Genomic DNA, 21,623 nt, shown 5'->3' with positions numbered 1-21,623 from the left:
AACATTGTCAAGATTGCTCAGGGAACAATAATACTTAGTGCTGATAGTTGCTAAAATTATTTATGATTCTTTTAATCAACAAAAGAAAAGCTTACAATTCAGATTCAAGCTTCATAGCTAACCTTTCTACTGTTGAATTGCAGAAAAAACAATGCAGGATTGAACTAGCCTGGTTTAGGAATATAGGTTTGTTGCCTTGGCATTAAACCTGACCAAAATTTTAAAATTTTCCTCGTGTCAACTAAGGTTGCTTGTGGTGTCATGGTACCTATGTTGTTGCTAATATTTCCCATGGTCTGTGAGGGTCAAACATCCAAAATTTCATCATTTTGAGTAAAAAATGGGCCAAAAATGCCCAACCCGGAGCTTTAGAATGGTCAAGCTATTATTAAATTTTTGGATTTTATAATTTTAAAGCCTTTGGTTCGCTTCGACCTCCGTCCAGCACTTCAAATTTTCAAAATCTGACTCCGAGTAAGTTATGCAAGGTTAATGAAAGTCTCAAAAACATGTCTTTTCCATTGATTCATTAACCATAAAATGGTAGAAGGTTAATGAATCAAGAAAAAACACATATTTTTAATCGATTCATTAAACTCTCTCAAATAGAGGTTCAGCGATCCTCCAAAAATACGTATTTTTGAGGGATTTATTAACCTACAATAGTAAAGAGGCTAAGCAATCACTCCAAACCATGTGTTTGAGTGGATTCATTAACCATGAATATCTATAACTACTTTTTTTTTCTTTCTTATCAAGAACTCCAACAAATATCCGGACAAAAACAATGGAATGCCCACAAATTTTATGGAACCAAGAATAGCATTAATGAGATGTGTTGTGAGGTTTTTACACCATCCTCCCATTGCAAATTGGGACTCCCTCTATTAACTTGTAGTTGCTAGGTTAGTTAGGTTTTGGCAGTAAAATTAGCAGTTTAGAGCTTTAAAGACTAAGGGGTAACACAAAAACCAAATGTCCAAGTTGTAATTTTAAAGTGGGAACATTGAATTTGAAGTCTGTCAGATCATGTTATAATGGGTTAAACATAAAATCCCAAGTGTATTTAAGTTTTGGCTAGTCAATTAGTCCGAAACTCAATATAAAGACATATTTCATGCATAAGGGCCTTAAAACCCTTATAAAAATTGATTTTCCACACTTTAAATGGCAAAAATTGTAAGGGAAATCAACTTTCCTTTATAGAAATACACAAAATCCGGACTATACTTGATTTTCCTTTCATATTTTGGCCAAAATCTGGACTATACATGACTTTCCCTTCATATTTTGATCAAGATCCAAACTATACATGAATTTTCCTTCATATTTTGGCCAAAATCCGGACTATGGATGAATTTTCGTTATGATTTTGGCATTTTCAGAAAAAAACGAAGGGTTGGACGTCAAAATCCAAGCATACCATGAATTTCCACCACTTTGGATGATCTTGGCTTGAAAATTTTCGAAGTGCTTCAAAAATCCGGATAGGGGATGATATTCCCCCAAGTGGAAGCTTGAAAATTTACTAAGTTTGGTAATTATCCAAATTAGGGTCATTTTTGCATTGGAAGAAGTTGGAACTCAAATTCTTTCTAAGTCTTGGAATTGTCTAGACGGGTTATTTTTCCTTGAAGACCAAGAGCAAAGCATAAAATTTTTTCCAACTTTGGAAATTATCCAGACTAAAGCTGTTTTCCCCTAGGTGGCATGTCTAAGTGTCAAATCTGTCCTAACTAAGGTGATTTTTCCCTCAAGAGAGTTTGGAAAGGTGGAAATTTTTGAAGTGTTGGAAATGTTCGAACTGATGTGGATTTTCCCTCCTAGGGCTAATGTGGAAATTTTTGTAAGTGTTGAGAATGCCCATACTAGGATGGATACTCCCTCTTGTGATGGCAAAGCAAGATCAAAATGTTTTTTAAGTACAAGATGGATCCTATGCAAACCTTGATTGATTTTCCCACTTCACATGGATGAAATTAGAGTTTATGTGACCTTTGGATCCATGGATGATGTGTTGGAGAGGGAAATGTGGACTGTCTTTTTTGGGGGGACTCCATTACCTGGGTCATTTTTCCCTTTTAGGGCCTTTTTTTTGATAGGTAACATTATTGGTATTATATTGATATTAAAGATAGATTACAATATTTGAGGTATGGCCATATACCTTACTACTATATATCTACTCGTCCCATGGCCATACATTTAACATTACAAAAAATTGTAGAGTATTAACACCTTGCCAAAAGCATAGACCTCCCCAATCATATACAAAAAACCAGAGAGAAAACAAAACAAAGGATACTCGCATGCTAATGTCGTCTCCATCATTATCTTGTAGCTACTCCTTAAACCAGCGCATTGCCTCCTCGCATGTGAATGTTGGCATAGAGCGATCGTCCAACACTGAAATCCCCTGCCTCGCCCGACAACGCTTGCTATTGCCATCCCCCTCCTCTTCAAGCAGTGATGCATCCACCCAGACACCCTTTGTCATGGAAGTTCTCCCCTCCTGTTGATTCTTCTTCACGAGTTGGTGGCGCAATGGTTGCCCTGGAGCGAGCGTGCTCTTTTTTGGTGTAGCCTTCATGAAGCCTCGCTTGCTCTTAGTCGACACCCAAATTTGCCCAAGCGGAAAATCCACAATCTTTCTCCAACCTTGCTCTACCTTTGGGAGATGCACTCCTTGTGGATTTGCAGAGGACTACTCTGCGTGGTTGAACAGATGATTCCCTACCACCAATCAGTCTCCAAGGCTCCTCTCCCATCTCTACACCCATGCCTAAGACAACTTGTTCAATTATATCCTCCAACCCCCAAAGCCACTGTATATCCACACAAGTTGTGACTACACGATGAACCTCCTCCTTCGTTTCCCCCACTATTAGTGCCAGCACCAAAAATAGAGATGCCACATCTAGGTTTGATCACCGCTTCCAATATACATCCAGGTACTCCGGCCCAAACATCTGCTGAACTCCCTCTAAGAAATCCGGATCATCAAACACAAATATGTTCTTAAGGTGCCGAGCAGTGATCTTGCCATCGTAAGTCTGTGTCTCTCAGAGCCTAAAGCAATATTTGCCTCCATTTTTGTCGCCTTTGAAAAAATGTGAGTTTGGCTTGTCTTCTGCCCGAATTTAACTTGCTTGGAACTCTCTGGAAACAAGCAAACACCGGAGTGCTGAGAAATGATTTCACACAAGCTGACATGCGCGGAGGATTGGGATCTTTGCATGTCGTAAAATGATAAATTCCATTGGAGGTAGGAGTAATGATGCCTTCCGCAAGAAATCGTCCAAGATGTAAAGGTTTTAATTTGTAAAGTTGGCCAAGGCAAAAATAGTTTTCTGTCTTTAATCTAATACAAGGTGTCTCTAGTCCTCAAAAATTTCATTCTGAGTTCCCATTGGTGCATTTGCACCCGTGTTAGCCAACATGTCTGCTGCCCTGTTCGCTTCTCGGAATGTATGGGAATTGATGGAACTCTAATTTTAGAGTCTCCATTTAGGAAATATGTTTGGAGATTGATGAGGGATTGTAAAAGCACATCTTGGTATACAAAGACCTATTTTGTAGAAAAGATTTCAATCTGCTCTTCTTACAATCAAAGGTGCTTCTCTGTTGAGGTTTGCATATGATGAGTGTAAAAATCTCCAATTGCGTGAACTAGTCATCTAAAAAGCAAACATAACCTAGCAGATATGGAGATTCGCAACAAGAGGGGTTCAGAGATTTATGTTAACACATTCAGGCTTGCTGTTTCTATTCAGTATTTATTCAGTAATCTTCTCTTGCATATTCTTTATCAGTAATTCATATTTCAGGCATTCAGTCTGAAGGTGTTAGTTACAATACTGGGAAAGTCATGCAATGTAACTTGAAGTTTATATCAGATGAAAAATGATGAAGGCAATAATAGTCAAAATTCATATACAAGTAAAGGCTTCAAAGACTTTACATCAAAAATAAATCCATTTCATTATGAATTGATTTTATAAACATATTGCTGAAGAATATGTTTTGGCAAATTCATATATCACCATAAGAAAAATTTAAACTGTGCTTATAATAGTCAGCATATGAAAGGAGTGATGTATTTACTTCAGTCTGAGGCAGCAATATATTCCTTCAGATGGTAGAAACACGGGGCATTCAGATGGTTACATGGATTCAGAACAGAAATGTTGACTGTTTAAGTGTGATGTCAATCTCAAAGCCAGAACCATGGATGTTAAAAGACATATCAGAACAGACCAGACAGTATGTACAAATTTGACTATGCAGAAGTAGCTGTACAAAAAAATGAAGATGATATTGAGAGGACGAAAGAACTTTCAAGAATATTATTTCAGACTTGTCAAGAGTGTGTCACATTTTGTAAGACAAATAAATATATCAAATACCATATGAGAAATAAGTCAAAGGCACATCAGTATTTGATAAAATCTGAAGAAGACACATATTCATTTGAAGACCAGTGGCCGGCTAGAGACATTTAGTATTTACTGATGGCATCCTGCGTGAAGAATGGAGAAGTCGGGCACCAAGAGTTCATGTTTTTATTTATAACTAACCATATTTTGTATATTTGCAGGTTGGGAGACATATACCGATGCGAAAGCAGGATGAACAAATGCACATAATTAACATACTTGGCAAATGGAAATTGTGGACTTTAGTGGCATATTGGAAGCACGAATTGGTCACGCACACAAAAATATGCAGAAGAAAGATCCTCACCAGAGGATGAAAAATCATCGTGGGAGCAAGAAGTTTTGAACCAAGACGTCAGATATCAATAGTGGCAAACTCATTGCATGGTTAAGGTGAAAGGAGAATGATGGGTTGTGATCTCCAGGTGGCTTTTTCGTTCTGTGGTGCTATTAGGTTTGGAGACGCATGCAGGAGAGAAGAAACCTAATTGCTTATCCAGCCTTGTCAACTTTAGGCAAAGATATGATGGTGACTGTAATGACTTGTACAAATTCAACTATAAGTCTGTTCTTTTCAGTGTAGTATAAAGGTTGAGGCATCATCTAGAAGGAAAAGTAGCATTGGATATTGTTGATTCGAGTTTTGTATCACTTACATAACATATTAGTAATTGGATATCCGATACGGAGTATCAAACATACAATTCCTCTCTTGATAAGTTATTGCTCATGGGATATGAGAATAACTCCAATGTTCCTTACACTTGTGGATACTCGCTCAGTTTTATCGATGTGATTTGCTGGTAATCACGTAGGCAGCCTTACGCTATTCATTCGAGGATGACTTGGGCTTTTGGTGAGATGGTGATGATTTTGTATGAATGCCAGGTGATGTTGATGGTGACGGTGATGGTGGAGGATGTAGCGCTAGATAATGTTGATTGCGTGAGGAGGAGGTGATAATGGTTCTAATGACTTCTACCTTCCTAACTTTCTTGGAGTGAAATTCGACTACCCAACTGTTCACTATTCTACTCCTACTCCTATGAATGGAAAGTTGGCAAATGGACGGAGATTGAATCTAATGAAGGCTACTAGCGGCCCCACCTCCATAGATGCAATGATTCAAAGGAAAATGAACTAGTTTACCACACAAGGCTTCCCAACCAGCCGCTAGGATGCTAGTGGTCTAGTATTGATCCCTATCAAACATCTACTAATGCTACCATACAGCTATCCATCTACTTTACTCTTGCTTAAACAACTTGAAATGCAACCAACTTTAACAACTTGAAAAGAAATTTAACTCTTAAATATTTGGAAGTAGAAAACATGCAATAACGCCAAAGGCTCTTAATCATCATGCAAGTCATAACAATGAGAAAGAAATAGCGAATTTTGGCATTATCTTAGCAACAATTTCTCCAACCGCTTGCAAATGAGAGCAAGTGGCCTTATATAGGGGCCAAAAATACAACAGACGGTGGAGATCAAAACAAGATCAATGATCCAGATTGGATCCTCAAAACCCTAATTAGGGTTGCCACCCCATTAGCCAATGAGAAGCTGCCACCTCGTCAATAGGCCAATGAAAAAAGTCTAAAAGTGGCAACCAATGTGAAGGCACCAAAATGGTGGACAATCAGAAATAGACACTTGTCCTATTCTAAAAGAAAGAGAAATTGCCACTTGGGCTCACATCAAATGATCTAATATAAATCTTCCCTTTTCTTTCATTTTCTTAGCTAAGACAATGAACTTAGCTAGCCTTTTGTTAACTTCTTCCATAGGAGGACAAGGTGTGTGCTTCGCCTTGAGTTCTGCTGACTTCACCACGCTGCCCGCTACTTGTAGTATCTTATCATGATCCTTCTCATATTCTTTCGCAAATCCAATAAAAGCATTGAGAGAGGAAAGTGTGCCCAAATGCTTTTTCTTGATGGCAACCTTTCCTAACTCATCCAACCTCGATCCAAAATCTGTCTCATTGATATCCTCTTCTCTGATATCCTCAAAATCAAGTGCCATCCCAACATCGCTCATCATGGTTGAAATGGAAGTGTTGACGCTTGGGTTGTGTCGTGCAATCTCATTATGTATTTCTTCAAGTGTTCTAAATCTGGTAGTCAATGCAACAAACCAAGATTCAATTGTACTCAATCCTCTCTCATCAACCAACTTGGCCCTCTCCAAATATGCCTCTGGTAGCCCAATGAATGCCTGTAGCCTAGGAATAGCCAAATCTTTGATAGGAAGGAAACCTTTCCACTCTTCGAATAATCTGAACTTCTCTAACAGTCACTAATGACTGGAATGTCGAGATGAAAGAGGGCAAGAAATTTTGCCTATCTTGGATTGTATCATGGATCCAATCCTTGACTTCATGTAGCTGAGCTGATATCTCTTCTGAATTGCTCCCGCTATGTTGAGGGAGGGCTGCCTGGTGCAGGTGTTGGATGGGCTGGCAATCTCTCCAATATTTGTTCTCGGCCTCCAACTTTACTATTCTTTCATTTGCCTTCCTCAACCTTTCTTTGATTGATGCTATACCTTCCTGGATCTCCTCACATTCCATATCATCCGTATTTATTCCCAAGTTGTGTTCCACTATCTCATATTCTTGGGCTGCAATTTGAACCACTGCCTTATTGACTTTTGGTATAGCAATCTAAACCTTTCAATGACCATCATTGTCGCTCCTAATTACCTTTGCCACTGTCTTTGCCATTGTTTTTGGTTCTCACTATCACCCTTTTCTATTAATCCTTGGATGTCTTCAACTGTATGGGCAGTTACCACCTCACCTCTTGGCATAAGCATTTGCCTTAACCATAGTGGTGCAGTGCGTCTCCCCAAATCTGGATTCGGTTCGACTAACAAAGCATCACCAATGGCCTCGGGTGCTTGACTTATCTCTTCAATATCAATCAGTCCATCCTCTTCTCCACTATTAATTGCCATACCATCTCCTTGTTGGTTCTTTGAGAGAGGGGAGTACTCGGTACTCTCACTATAACCACTTGATTTTGAATTAGAGCTCATCTCTACCGCGGCCCCTTTATCACTTGAATTGACCTCTTGGCTTCTCGCCTCAATTATACTTTCTCTTGACGGTGCTACGTGCAGTCTCTTGGTTGGAGGTTCCTGATATTCTTTGCTTTTTTCAACCTCCAAAGCTCTCTTCTTACCGTTTCTAACCGTTTCCTATTGTCGGCTACTTCCTTCATTCCTCTGTCTGACTGATTCTATTTGTCTCTCTTTTGGCTTCATCATCTCATAGGTAAGGGGAATCCTTTGTCTTTGTAGCTTCCTTAGTCTTTCATTATACCACGACTCAGTATGTAAATCTGCTGCCCTTGTGACTGCCTCCAAGGAAGGATCCTGATGGTCATCCCAATCCACTGGATTCAATTCTATTCCTTCTACTGTATCATAATCTTCTCTCAACACATTTCCATCATCCTCCAGTTGATCGGGAATAACAAGGCCTCTCCATCTGATATTTCTCATCATGTTCACCGACAATCTTGAGAAAGCTAGCTTTCTCACATGAAAGTCATCCTTGGCATTGGCCCAAAAATCTTCTATAGTGGGAACATGCTTGAATTCATTTCCATGAGATACCTTGATAAGACCATTAGGATCAAATCCTTGCCTTGCTCTATACCATCCTAGATGATACCATTCCAATTCCTTCTCCGTAGCTTCAAAGGAGGCCTGATTGGGGCAACTATCATTGCCAATTATGCTTGAGAAGGTAACGCCTATTTTTCCTTCGTTTCTTATTATTCTATCATAGTGCTCAAGTTGCCTAGCCAATTCCATCAAAACTACCTTGTCGGGAGGGTATCTTGGAAGCCTCTTGGGACAAATCTGTACTTCCTACCGCTCTAATGTATGTAAATTGTGAAAATTGGATGAACCAATTCCCATACTTCCTAATTCTTGCTTCTGCTTCTGGTGAAAGTCTCTTAGCAGGTGTCCCTTGTAATACCCTTATTGTCTTTATGGCGAAGGCATCACAAAATATCTTGTAATCCTTGTTGTTGTGCAAATGGAGCTACGGATAGCATTCATGCACCAAATATTGGCCCGACCCACTACCAATTTCTCCTAAGGCCTTAAGTCCCGGACTCTTATACAATCTAGCAATCAAGTAAAACAGATAGGATCCCATGTAGAATTGCCTTTGGTTTTGTACGGTTCTAAGTTGGAATTCTAAGTTCTCACTTATGATCCTAGCCCAATCAAATCTTCTTTTTCCCTTTTCAATTTCATCAATGAAGAAGTACATCTAGTTTTCAAATTGCATACCTTGAGCTAGGCCCATGATCCGGCTGAGAAGAACAATGAGATCGCCATATTCTAGTTTGAAATCTGCCATTGTGAACCTTGATGATTTGTTAACTCCCTTCTTTCCCTTGTGAATCTAATTCTGCTTTAGATGCCTGAAATAGGCCTCTTGGTTATCTTGAAATGATTTGATTGCCTGATCCATCATCACAACTGTCATACTTTTGTACTGGGGAATGTTGAATGTTTCTTCGATTGCTTGTTCGCCAATGTTGGCCAACACTCTCTTCCCTTCATCAAAAATGATGGATTTACTATTTAGATCAAATCTGGATGCACATTCCATAATCAATTCCGGATATGGCAATGTAAGAGGAAAAGTTGCTGCGTGTACAATTCTGCTTCTATATATCTTCTTTGCCAAAGGGGATTCTCCTTCCTTTAGTCTGTCCTTCATTCGTATCATGTCCACTGTACTGATATTGGTGTCGGTTATCCGCTTCATTTTCGAGAAGAAAGGTGTTTCGGGCATCATATCCTCTTTGTCTTTCTTAGTGTTTGTCCGCTTGGGATTCTTACTTGCACTAACATCCTCCATCTCGTCGCCCTATTATGGGATGGTAGAGTGGTGGACCAGAAGGCTAGTAGAACTAAGGGAAGCAATCCTTAGGCTAGAACAAAAGAAGGATGTCAGCTTAAGGACCCCTTTCAACTCAAAATGATTAAAATTCACCTTAACCAATAGCCGAACAGTGACTTTTTGGAAATTAGGATCAGACCTCAAGAACTTCAAATCCCTTCCAAATCAGAATTTTACCATGTAATTCACCTCCAAATAAAATTGCCCAACCTAGGGCAAAAAATCGCAGCTCCTTGCTAAAAATCAGAATTTGGAAAAAAGAAAAAAAATTGCCAATACCATGAAAAATCTGCCTTCCCACCAAAAATTGCCGAAGACGAGGGCCAAATCTGCCCTTGAGGAAAATCACCAATGGAAGGGAAATCTGCCCTCAAGACCAAAATCGCCAAAAAATGGAGAAAAACTGCCTTGGAAGGAAAATCGCCCAACACCAAAGGGCTACTCCAAGAAGAAAATTCGCTTAACAATGGAGAAATCTGCTTTTACCAAAAATTGCCAAACAAAGGAGAGCTAGAAATGAGAAGTGAGGGAAGGAGAGGAAGGAGGTTCCTCTTATACCCAACTCCACAAGCCTTCCCAAGTTGGCCGACTTAGACCCTAGGAGAAAGAAAAAACAAAAATTAATTCCAAATCTGGCCCAACAATTAATGCTTAACCAAAATTAACTTTGCCATGATGAGAATTAACTTTTTAAATTGCCAATTGGACCAAAATTGCAAAAGAAAGTAAATAATGCCTTAGAGGTGTTAAATATTTCCATTTAATGAAGATTTAGTAATTAATATGTCATTAAAATTGGATTTTGGCTAGCCAAAAGCCATTTTTCAATATTAAATCACTAATTTCATTAAAGACTAAAGGGTTTTCAAGGCAATTTTAATCCATTTAAAGCTAAATTTTGCAATTTTAATTCTAATCGATTTAGCTAAGCAATTTTAGCATTTTAACACAAATAAATCATTTCTCTTGGAGCCTAAAAATCAATTTTGCAATTTGATTTCATCATCACAAACATTAATCTTTCTTCACCAAAAATTGAAGATTTTCCAAAAGACCAGATTTAACAAAAAATTTCATTTTTGAAAATTATTCCAAATTTACACAATTATATCCGAATTTTCAAAAGAAATCGTCTAAGTACAAAATTTACAATTTTATCCTGCCAAGTTGGAATTAACTTTGAAATATGTTCAGCCTAAGGATAGAATTGGTGGGTTTGGAAAATCAAGTTAAAAAAAGAAAAAACGGGTGAAAATAAGCTAAGTCTTTCCCACTGGCTTGAAGGTGTTTGAGGCTCAAAAACTTTCAAAACTCAAAATTTTTTTGGACAACTCAAAAAACTATTGCCGGGGTGATAAAAAAAAGGGGTCCCCAAAACATTTTGGGGCAATGGTGTGAAAACCTCACAATAGATATGACAATGGCATCTAAAGGCAAAGCAACATGCTTTGTGGTTCTAATGAAAATACATGAATTATATAGTCCAATGAAGTAAATAGGGATACTTCTGGATGTACCTTAGAGTGGCAATGGTATTATACAAAAGGATGGAAAGATTAAAGCAAATAGGAGTACTGAAGACACTTCCAAAAGTCATTTTTTGTAAAATGAAATGAACTTGACAGCAATTAACATGATGAATACAGATTAGGGGATCATGTGGTATATTTAGCATGCTCAGAAATATATAATTGATGGGAAGCTGCTATGTTATCAGATAGTGAGAGGTTCATGATTGACATTACGTCAATATGTACAAGATTGGTAGAATGTGTATTGCTAGCATCATTACTATCATTAATATCAGACGAAGAGTGTTGAAATGAATGGAAAGCTTTGGAAAAATTATACAGCAGTTTATGAAGTAATAGCATCTTAGAAAGGAAATAATTAAAGTTATGATAGGCAGCAACTTTAGTGATTTCCTGGTTGAAATAAATGTGGGATGACAACTACAGAAACAACGTCAGATTCATCAAGGGTTTCAAGGTAGAGTTATGGAGATTATTTGAATTGATAAGAGAGCTAGCGGTCATATCCGATGATGGAAGAGAATGAGACCACGGGAATATGACAAGCATTTTATTCATGGCATTTCCTCAAGGAAAATTTCAGAGATATAGTGATTTCATACCGCCTATGTGTTTGCAGCCTCCAAGAATTTCACGTCATCTTCTCCAAATAATTGACACAGATCGTATTCATCAAACCTATATCTTACAAGATTATTTTCTTGCAGGTCTGGAGATAATACACGGGATGGTGGAAATGACATTGCAAGTGTCCGAGGATTGACGATGGATGTTTTCATACAGATGATAACGAATTTTGGAATCGGGTAGTAGATGTAAGTAGTGATCATCTTGAAGTGGATCACTCTGAACAAAAGGTGTAGCACAATCAGAGGCACCTCCAAAATCTTGTCTATTGATTGTGCGGAGAGGGAGAAACCTGTTTGAAGAAGTCGGAAACAAATACGCAACCTGTTGAAATGTAATCTTTCTATGGCTCCTCATGCATATGACAATGTTATAATCTTGAGTGTGTAACAGGGCGCAGATTTTTGAGTATGGTGTAGAGAAAGGTTGGCCTTGCCGGGAGTTTGACATATGTACAAGATTCATAAACCCGATACATGCTTTTAATGGAGGAAAGCCCCACACAACTTTGGAGAATGATCCTCAGGCTATACATCCGACAATACAAAGGATTCAATATATATTTTGGTTCATAATCTTCCACTGCCTGATTTAGTAGTAATATGCGCTTAATTAAAATATTGATTATGGGGTAAAGTTTATATTTGAAGCTTATAAAAAGAAAACGATTAGTTTCTTGTTATCAAAGGGTGCAATGTTTTGAAAAGACACCCCACGTCCTTTGGAAATCTATAAATATAGATGCAAAAAAAAAATAGGGAGATACAATTCATATTTATATCTAATTTTTTTTACATATCCTATTCGCTATGATGTATTATATTCTTTTATTTGCGGAGAAATAAAGTTTTGAACTAAGCTCGTGGATTGTGGGTTATTGAATAAATTCTTATGTGGTTTTGGAGTTAAATTGTATCGGATGGATCATCTGTAAAGAGTGTCTTTAGTGCAATTTTATTTCCAGCATGACTAGTAAGAAATATTTATTTTATTTGCTTGAAGCTTTAGAGTTAAAATATTATATAGTTCTGTCCTTTATAATTATTATTTTAATTTTATAAATAATTTATATGATAGATAAGTGGACAAGATCAATTATAGCATTTTAAAATCGAACATCATAGACATTGAGAAATATTTAATTGTTTCTGAATCTGTGTTTGGTTTGTCTCTGAACCACAGGAGTTAAAATACATTCCAGACTGTTTTAAAATTGCAACCATATATTTGATTTGTTGCATCTTGATTATTAAATTGTTTATAATTAATGTGCGTAGAATTTTATAAAGTTGTACATTTTAAACTTATAATATTGACTCTATTGCCCTTCGGCACTGGTCTTTATATTTTCAATAATTCACAATCCATATGCTGACAATTATTTCATATCTTGCCTTTGAAGAATTAATATATTCATCTGTTGCATTAATCTATAATTATTCTTTATTTAAAACATTATCACATTTATACAATCATTTACCTTTGTTCTTAGTTCATAAATCGCAAGTTTACAGTTTTCGATAATTCTTGCCGTTTTGAAAGCTTTCATTATTTTTGCATTCTAATCAATCTGCTATAAGTATCTTGGATTTAAGGTTGTTGTCTAGGATTAGGTACACCCACCTTGGTTTTACAAAGCCAGAAGGATAGGGGATATGGATCGTGTCAATCAATCCTGTCAAGTTGGCCATTACCGGTTGGATATCCTAGCATCGAGCAGGTAAGGCTCGTAGGATTCCAATTTGCAGTTTTGGGAACCAACAGGAACCTTGATGTCTTCAAATTCCATTAGGAAACCTTTGATCTTTTGAATATATTTATCAAGGTGTTAAGCCTCCATCTTCCCTTTCTTTATGCCATTTATGATTATCTCCGAGTCCCCTTCCAAATGGACTCTTCTAATACCCAGTTTGGCTCCTAAGACGAGCCAATTTTGCTGCATAATATTCAGCCACATTATTCATGCCATCATGCAGATGTTTTGCCACAAAGGCAAGAGTATTGCCCTTGTAATCTCTTGCTGCACAACCACACCCCGAGACCCCCGGGGTTTCCCCTAGCCGCCCCGTCGAAGTAAATATTAATCCATCCTTTGGTGGTGTCCAACAACCCTTTACCCTTTTTAGAATAGGATTAACCCTACCAAGCCCATAAATGGGCCTCCTTTTAGGGCCTTTTATTATTATTAAATAAAGAAGATAAAGAGAAATTAACAAATTGAAGTTAGAAGCCTCTAGAAGGGTGTCAAATTTCCATCCCACATTTCTTGTGGGAGGTAAATCAACAAGCTAAACCCCTTTAAAAGGCCATCAACTAAGAGAAAAAATCACAAGGTTTTATAAAGACAAAAGACCAACTGACTGAAAATCTGGAGGAAGAAGCCAAGTGAGAGACAGATCCAGTTGTAGGTGATTGAAGCTTGGGTGAAGAAGGAGATAAGTTGCCATGGGAAAAGGCTCTGACATAAGTACAGGCCTGAGATAAAGCCATGAGAATACTTAAGCATGATTTAAATCTGAATGTTGCCTCCATGGAAGAAATTTCTTGCCAAGGTTGAAGTATTTTCTCTAGCTTCCAAATTTTGTTTTCTCATGATTGCCATTAGAAGCTATCGGAGAGGCCTGAGAAGCCATCGGAGGCCTGAGAACAAAATAACTACAGACCAGGTCTGCAGACTACTTGGAAAGGGACAATATTTTTGATAAATCTCAGAGATTTGTTATTGTTAAAGTATAGCTTCAGTCGGATCTGATGCCAGTATATCAAACGTATTTACACATACACATACATACATACATACATATATATGTATATATACATATGTATGTGTATATATATGTATGTATGTTTGTGTGTGTGTGTCTGTCTTTGTTTTCCTTCACATACTGACATTCACACACTATTTAATGTATTATGATCATGCCAAGATCGGGCTGCATACATACATACATACATACATACATATACATATACATATACATATACATATATAATGTATGTATGTATGCTGTGGTTATTTTATCTCATACATCAAGCATTGATACAGGACAGTAATGTCATCAAGTTGAATTTGTTGTATTGCCCAGATCAATAACAAGTTTGTACTACTATGATCGCCCAACAATATTATTGGGCTTGTATCAAATATGAGCACCCAAGTTATTATTGTCAGGCCTTCCTTAAATATTGCCCAGATTAGGTTCGGGCAGTAACAAACTCATTGTGTTAATTATGTTTAGTTATGAAACATATCATGTCACGTAGAGTCATGTCACCGTATGTCACTACGGTGACATGATTGTTCAAACATATATATATATATATAGTGATTCAAATGCAATGGAGAACATATCAGTTACAAGGCGATATTACTAACCATTGCATCTGCTATTACCAGTGACTATTTCCTCTATATCTGCAGTCATCACAATTGGAGATTGTTAGTATTGTGCTATGTAGATTACAGATTGGAATATCAGAGAAAAACAAACATTATATATATATATTCTTGCAGTCATACAATTACATAACTGTAGAACTCATTAGCACTCAAATCAGTGAATCTCTGATAACTGATTTATAAATAAAAACTAAAACTCTATCTCAGATCCTAGGTTCCTTAATAATTTTGTGCGCAGACTGCCATGCACTCATATAAATCATTTACCCATCCTTAGACATCAATTTGGAAGCCATTTGATGGCCATATTAGAGGTAGGAAAGCCTAGATCTGAAAACGTCATAAACAGGGGCGATATTTTCAGAAAATTCATTAAAAATCACCGGAGTGCCCAACCTGTCCAATCTTGTTTGCTTACTCTTGTCCTGCCCATTGCTCGTCATGTCAAACTATTTCTGGACAGTGAAAGTCTGGTAGGACTGCCATGAGCAAAAGTCTAAGCTTAGACTAGGTCTGAAAATCTATTTTTCTTTCAAAGAATCTGGGATTGCTTTTGTTTGGAACTTAATCCTAACCTTGTTACAGGCTTTTGATAACATCTTGAGACACATTCTAAGCCATCTGCAAGTCTGAAACACCTTTTCCATCAGGCTAAATCTGAAACATCCATGTACAGCGATGATTTTCCTTGAAATTTTATTAAAAATAATCTAACGATCTAACCTGGCCAAGCTTATTTGCAGAATGATCTTGACATTAAAACCTACCATTTTCAATTGATTTCACTCACGTGGGGTCTGAGGTAAGGCTGTTACAAGCAAAAGTCTGAGGACAATTTTGTGAAAGTCAAGTTTTTTTTAGATCTGGATTTCTCGTGTTCATTGCTGTCTGATCCAAGTCAACTAGCACCTTGTGGATGTCACCCAGAGGCCATTTCGAAGGCCATACAAAGATCTGAAAAGGTATGTTGCAGACTTGTCCTCAGAAAATCAGGACTTCTCTTGTCAGACAATAAGGTTCGTCCTAAGTCAAGTCCATTCGTGCCCCTATGAGAATTCACATGTATTGATTGGATTATATTGGGATTAATGTTGGAGCTCATTTAAGACTAATTTTCAGATGTGACCATGGATTGTCTTCAGAAAATCAGAACTTTTCTGAGGTCTGATTCTGTTATTCTAAGTGATGGATTATTTTTCTAACTCATGGATAGGCACAAACTCAGGTTCCAAACCTTAATTGCAATTATTGTGCATGGATTTTGAGCATGGTTTGGATCAACTGCAACTAATCTTCAGACTTGTCCTCAGAAAACTTTTGGTTAGTTTTGATCATGAACTTGGTTGTAACGCTTCATCATTTTGTTCATTGCTCACTAACGAGTCCATGAGCATAGAATTTGCTTAATTTGGAATGCTGGGATCATCATAAGAGGAATTAAAATTTAAAACGAAATTGCAGAATTGTCTTCAAAAGTTTCAAGTGTTCCAAGTAATTAGTTCACAGTCATGATTGAATTGTTGTTTGTTTCCAAGGTCTTGTGGGATTTCTAAGTCATGATTTGGAGTTAATTTAATAAGTTAGTAGGATTGATTTGAGGATGCTATCATGAATAGTTTGAAAATCTGAGTTCACAAGTTTGTCTAAGTATTAAGGATCTTGGGTGTCTTGATATTCTTGCTTGTGTTTCTATTGTTTCCTTCATTGGATTAGTTCATTAAGATAAAGTATGGAATTCTTCATTTAAACTATTGCTAAATTCAAGAACTGTCATGATCTAAAATGCATTATTTTCTCAAGTATTTAATCCTTACTGACCACGAGCTTTGTACCAGGAATCATGTTTGGATCAAAAGAATGGATAGTCACAAGGAACTGAACAAAAGAGGGCGGAAGACAAGTTCAAACTCAAGGTCAAGGATAGAAATTAAAGGGAACTAGTCTAAAGCGGTGAAGATTAAAGGAAGAGAACACTTTAGGAAGACTTTGAAACTGGAACAAAGGAAAGAAACTTCAAGGATCAAGCTGAAGGAAGTATCCCAAGATCAAACCATTATCAATTAAGGACATAAGGAAAAGTTTGAGTCCGAGAGCAAAAAGAATCCAAGGATGAGATCCCCATCTGGGGAGTGATTCTGATAATATCAAGCCACATAAGGAAAATGGATTTAATATGCCAAGGTAGATGTTAATGTGTTCAAGGGATTGCTCCATGGATCAAATACGAAGATGAAGTAGACAAAGAAGAATTCCAAATAATGAAGGTGGAAATACCAAGACTTCAAGCATTGTAAAGTCCATCCATCCAAGAGAAAGAAGTGTAAGAATGATGAAGAATTGCTAGAGATAAGGTGGTGGATTAAAAGAAATATTGCATGGAGAAGTTAGAGTTAACAAATTTATAGCATTGAGGCCTTCCTCGTATTGACATGAAGGAACTTAGTGAACTTTTACTCAAGTTTGTTGATTTTGCTAGAAGGGAGATGACTTGGCGGCTTCCTTGTTTCTTAGTGGTCCTTAGGCCATTGAACTTTTTCATTGGCTTATCTTGTGGTGCTTCATTTCTATTGGTTACTTTTGGTTGCCCAAAGTAGGGTTTGTAATAGATTAATCTGGGCCCTTGATTTTAAATCAATCCTAGTTGTTCATTGTAATTGGGGCTTGTAATGTCCCCTTTTTCTGGGACATTATAATTCTATGTTGCTAGCGCACTTCGCCTAGGTTTTGGGGGTGAAAATGTTCTTTGTGGGATTCAATTTGAGATTTGGCCTAGACATTTCCAGTTCCAAACTCATCAGAGTAGTTTTGGGCAGGTTGTCCGAATGCTTACTATTTTTAGTAAGTAAACAGAGCTCAATATTCTTGATATCTCAGTGCTGGTTTGGAAGCGTCTCGCCGAGAGCTTTCCAACGAGTTATTGCACATTCTTATCCGAGTTCGTTTGGTTAGTTATTTTAATGCTTGATGATTATATGGTTTATTGGCTAAGCGACTTTTAAAATTCATTTAACTTGTTACTTTATTTTAAAAAGGTACTATGTTCACTTAAGTGACTAAAGGACAAAAAGGTGCTTTATCCCACATTGCTTAAAAGAGCGTGCATCACATTGGGAAAAGTGATAAAGGTGCATCAGACTTCACATGGGAGGATATGAAGATATAATATTTAAAACAAATATTAATTTGGGAGCTGGAAACAACTGCTGGTTATTTCTTCGAGGACGCAAACCCTTGAAGAAGCTTTGGAGGTTGGACGCAAACCTAGCCTTCTTACAGGTTTTATCTACATTTGCCAATCTAACTATTTTTACTGTTTGTAAGATTGGATCATTTGGATATTTTCACGTTATTGTATTGCTGTTGTAAAATACAGTAATGCATTTGATGGTTATCTAAGTTAACTCCTGGTTTATATATGCACTTTCTGAACATTGGAGGAATAAACAAAGCTTTTTTGAGTTTTATTGTATGTAAATCTGCTGATTAGAAATTGATTTAAATTCTAGAATTTATATTGGATATTGGTTTACTGTTCGGATTTAAATTTGCAAGCATATATCTCGGGTTTTTGGTAAAATATCCGGAAAGTGATATTACAGTGGTATCAGAGCCAAAGGTCTTGCCAGCCTGTGAGGTTCAATAACAGTGGTCACATGAATGAACTAGGAGCACATCATGATCATTTTTCACATAGCTAGGTCAATTCGAAGTATATGCAGTCAAAATACTAGGTTGTGTATGTGTTGAATCCACTCTCTGAATTTTTGGTTGGAATTAAGGTTATTTGTGCCGCAAGTTTCAGTAATTGGAGAAGGACGTGTTGACAGTTTGAAAGAGACTCAGTTGAGACTCTAGTTTTTTTCTTACTTCCAGCAGCCTGCAGTTATTCACGGCAGTGTGAGATGGACGTCGGCGAAAACAATGTTTGGGGAGGCGATCAGATTTAAACAAATCAGGTACTCTCGTTTGAATCAATACAATAATATTATCGTTTATGCCACGTAATGCGTTTTGGTGTGAGTTATGAGTTTGGGAGGTGAAATCCGGAAGTTATTAAGGAGCCCATATTTGAAGGAGTCTGCTAAATCATAGTGTTTGCATTTGGAGGGGAACCACATTAACGTGGTTTGACAGACTGGTAGCAGGTTAAAATCCTATGTCTTGGCGGCAATATGACAGTGAAGATAGTCACCACGGGGTTCTGACTCCATATGTCCAGCAGGGAACAGTAATCTGTGGTCGGGTACCAGAAAAAAAAAAAAAAAACCGTAGGAAATGAAGGGCACTCCCAGGTGTATGTGGGACTACTCTAGTAGGAACCTCATGCCATTGCAGACTTGGGTCACGAGGTGACTTTTCCTCTAAGCGGATTGCATACACTCCGCCAGTAGTTAAGGTAGCCATAGAGAATAATGTGCTCGGGTTGCGGGTAAAGCACCAGTCAGGGTGACGAATATACAGATTGCCGTTAACGCATTCAAGACAATATATATAGATACAAATTTAGAGCTCTGTGATTAATTTTTCCAGGAATACTATAGGTTATGTGACAGTTGGCAGTAGACAAGCACGTCTATGACGTGAATAAGGTTCTTACTAATAGGAGGTGGAACGACTACAAGCACGTGTGTTTTAAGTTACGACATTCAAGACAAGGTTTCGGGAGTTGGAAAGTGTAAGACGACAGCGTATGCATCCATCATCCACCCAGCTCTAGTCTTTCCTTACTGTCGTGTGAATGCAGTGAATATGGTTAATTAACATGTGTAGTTGGGCAGTCTCAATCAACATGCAGGCGGTTAGAGACCAGAAAGGGAGCCGTTTTTTTTCTTTTCACTAGTCACGTATTAAAATGGAGAACAGTTTGATGGAATGAATGTTACTCCAACACTCATCTTTATCATGTATGCAAACTACCGTCTTTAGACTATGGCATATGAGATGTTGTATAACACTACTTTATTTACAGTATGAATACATTGAGCGCCCTTCAAAAATTTGTTTGTGGGATTTTCACAATATCTGTTCGAATAGCTTTGCACATCATCTCTGCTAGTTACTAATTCATTACATATCAATAACCACTTATTTGAGAACTGGTATTTTCTGACAAGTGTTTGACAAATTACTTTAAGACAAAACCAGTCTATCCCAATATACAACAGAAAAATATTACAGTTTTCAATTATATACAACAGAGAAATATTACAGTATTTCATTATATACAGCAATTGATTCATAACGCCAGGTAGTTGAATGTTGTGATTTTGGAGTACTTCCTGTGTCAGATTTTGCGAGAATTAAAATACATTCATTCTGCAAATGTACTTCATAGGGATTTAAAGCCCAACAATCTTCATCTAAATGCAAACTGTTATCTAAAGATATGTGATTATGGTCTTGCTCGCATTACCTCTGAGACTGATTTTCTGACAGAATATGTTGTTATAAGATGGTATAGAGCACCGGAACTGCTACTAAATTCATCCGATTACGCAGCAATTGATGTGTGGTTTGTAGGTTGTATTTTTATGGAATTAATGAATAGGATGCCATTATTCCTAGGAAGGGATCATGTGCATCAGCTTCGTTTGTTAATAGAGTTGATCAATACATCGACTGAGGCTGATCTTGGGTTTGTTCGGGTTAATAGGAAATATATGGACTAAACAGAATAGTTGGGTTCAGCTTGTAATAGGTTGCAGGCGGCATTTGGAGGTAAGATGTGAATGCTGGAAGTGCTTGCTGAGATGAGGATAGAACTCCAATTGATACGAAATCTAGTGGCATCGCTATGTGTTAATCATTAGTCACTCCCAGTATGCTCAAGGTGCAATTTACAAAAGTAAGTCTATAGATAGAACATATGAAGTAGGATTGGGTCCATCTCAAGCACATGAAAAGCTGCATGGTAGAGGAAGTGAGACAAGACTTCCAATTCGATATTAAAACCGAAGTAAGGAGACTGTACAATGATTATAACAAATTTCTGTCAAAGCTTCAAAAAGAATTTCCTTTCATGGATTACGTTGACCTCCAACTAGAGTTGCAAAACAAGAGTGATATGATGAGAAACAAATGCTATGATTTGGCTCAGGATCTCCTTGTAGAGGACAATTACAGAGAACTACATAGGGCAGATATTAATCAACTTGATAGTAGTATTCATAATGGCACTAGTATACTAGCAAGTAATTGGGAGACAGAAGTATCTTATGGAATTGTTTACACTAGTCCTTCTGACAAGCATGCTGATGGCCCATGTAGAAGAGTTAACCAAACCACCAACGTTGGCAACTCCCCATCTTATTTAGACATGGAAAACATCAGCCTCTTATTTGGTGACATGAAAATTAACTTGGATAAATTTTATAATGATACTAGGCTGGAAATTATGTTAGATATTGAGGAGGAGCAAATGGACCGCAATGTTGGCAGGATAGATGATATAGCGCACGTTGAGTTAGAGGACATATCTGAAAATGTTGTTCTACTAGGTGTTGACAAATCAGAAAATTCTATGGAGAACAACCCACTTGTGTTTGAAGGAGATGGTCAAAAACCATTATCACTCCTTGACTTATTAGATATGCTTTTAGTCAAAGAGGACAAGATCATCCAAGTGTTGACGAGGATGGATGATTCTTCTAATTTGATTGAGGATCTCCTATGGAAGATTGTGATAGAAGAGAGGC

The 21,623-nt window shown here is 37.4% G+C and overlaps 1 protein-coding gene across 4 annotated transcripts in view; it reads left to right on the top strand.

Moving 5' to 3' along the window:
* LOC149532964 (uncharacterized) overlaps positions 1-21,623 on the top strand; it is a 224,985-nt gene that overhangs the window by 109,722 nt on the left and 93,640 nt on the right. The gene's annotated exons all lie outside the window — the stretch shown is intronic.

Source organism: Cupressus sempervirens, chromosome 10, assembly GCF_028749045.1.
Source record: "Cupressus sempervirens isolate cs-2001-9-10 chromosome 10, ASM2874904v1, whole genome shotgun sequence".
Classification (NCBI taxonomy): Eukaryota; Viridiplantae; Streptophyta; class Pinopsida; order Cupressales; family Cupressaceae; genus Cupressus; species Cupressus sempervirens.
The sequence above is the reverse complement of the archived record's forward strand: the minus strand, read 5'-3'. Positions and strand labels throughout refer to the sequence as shown.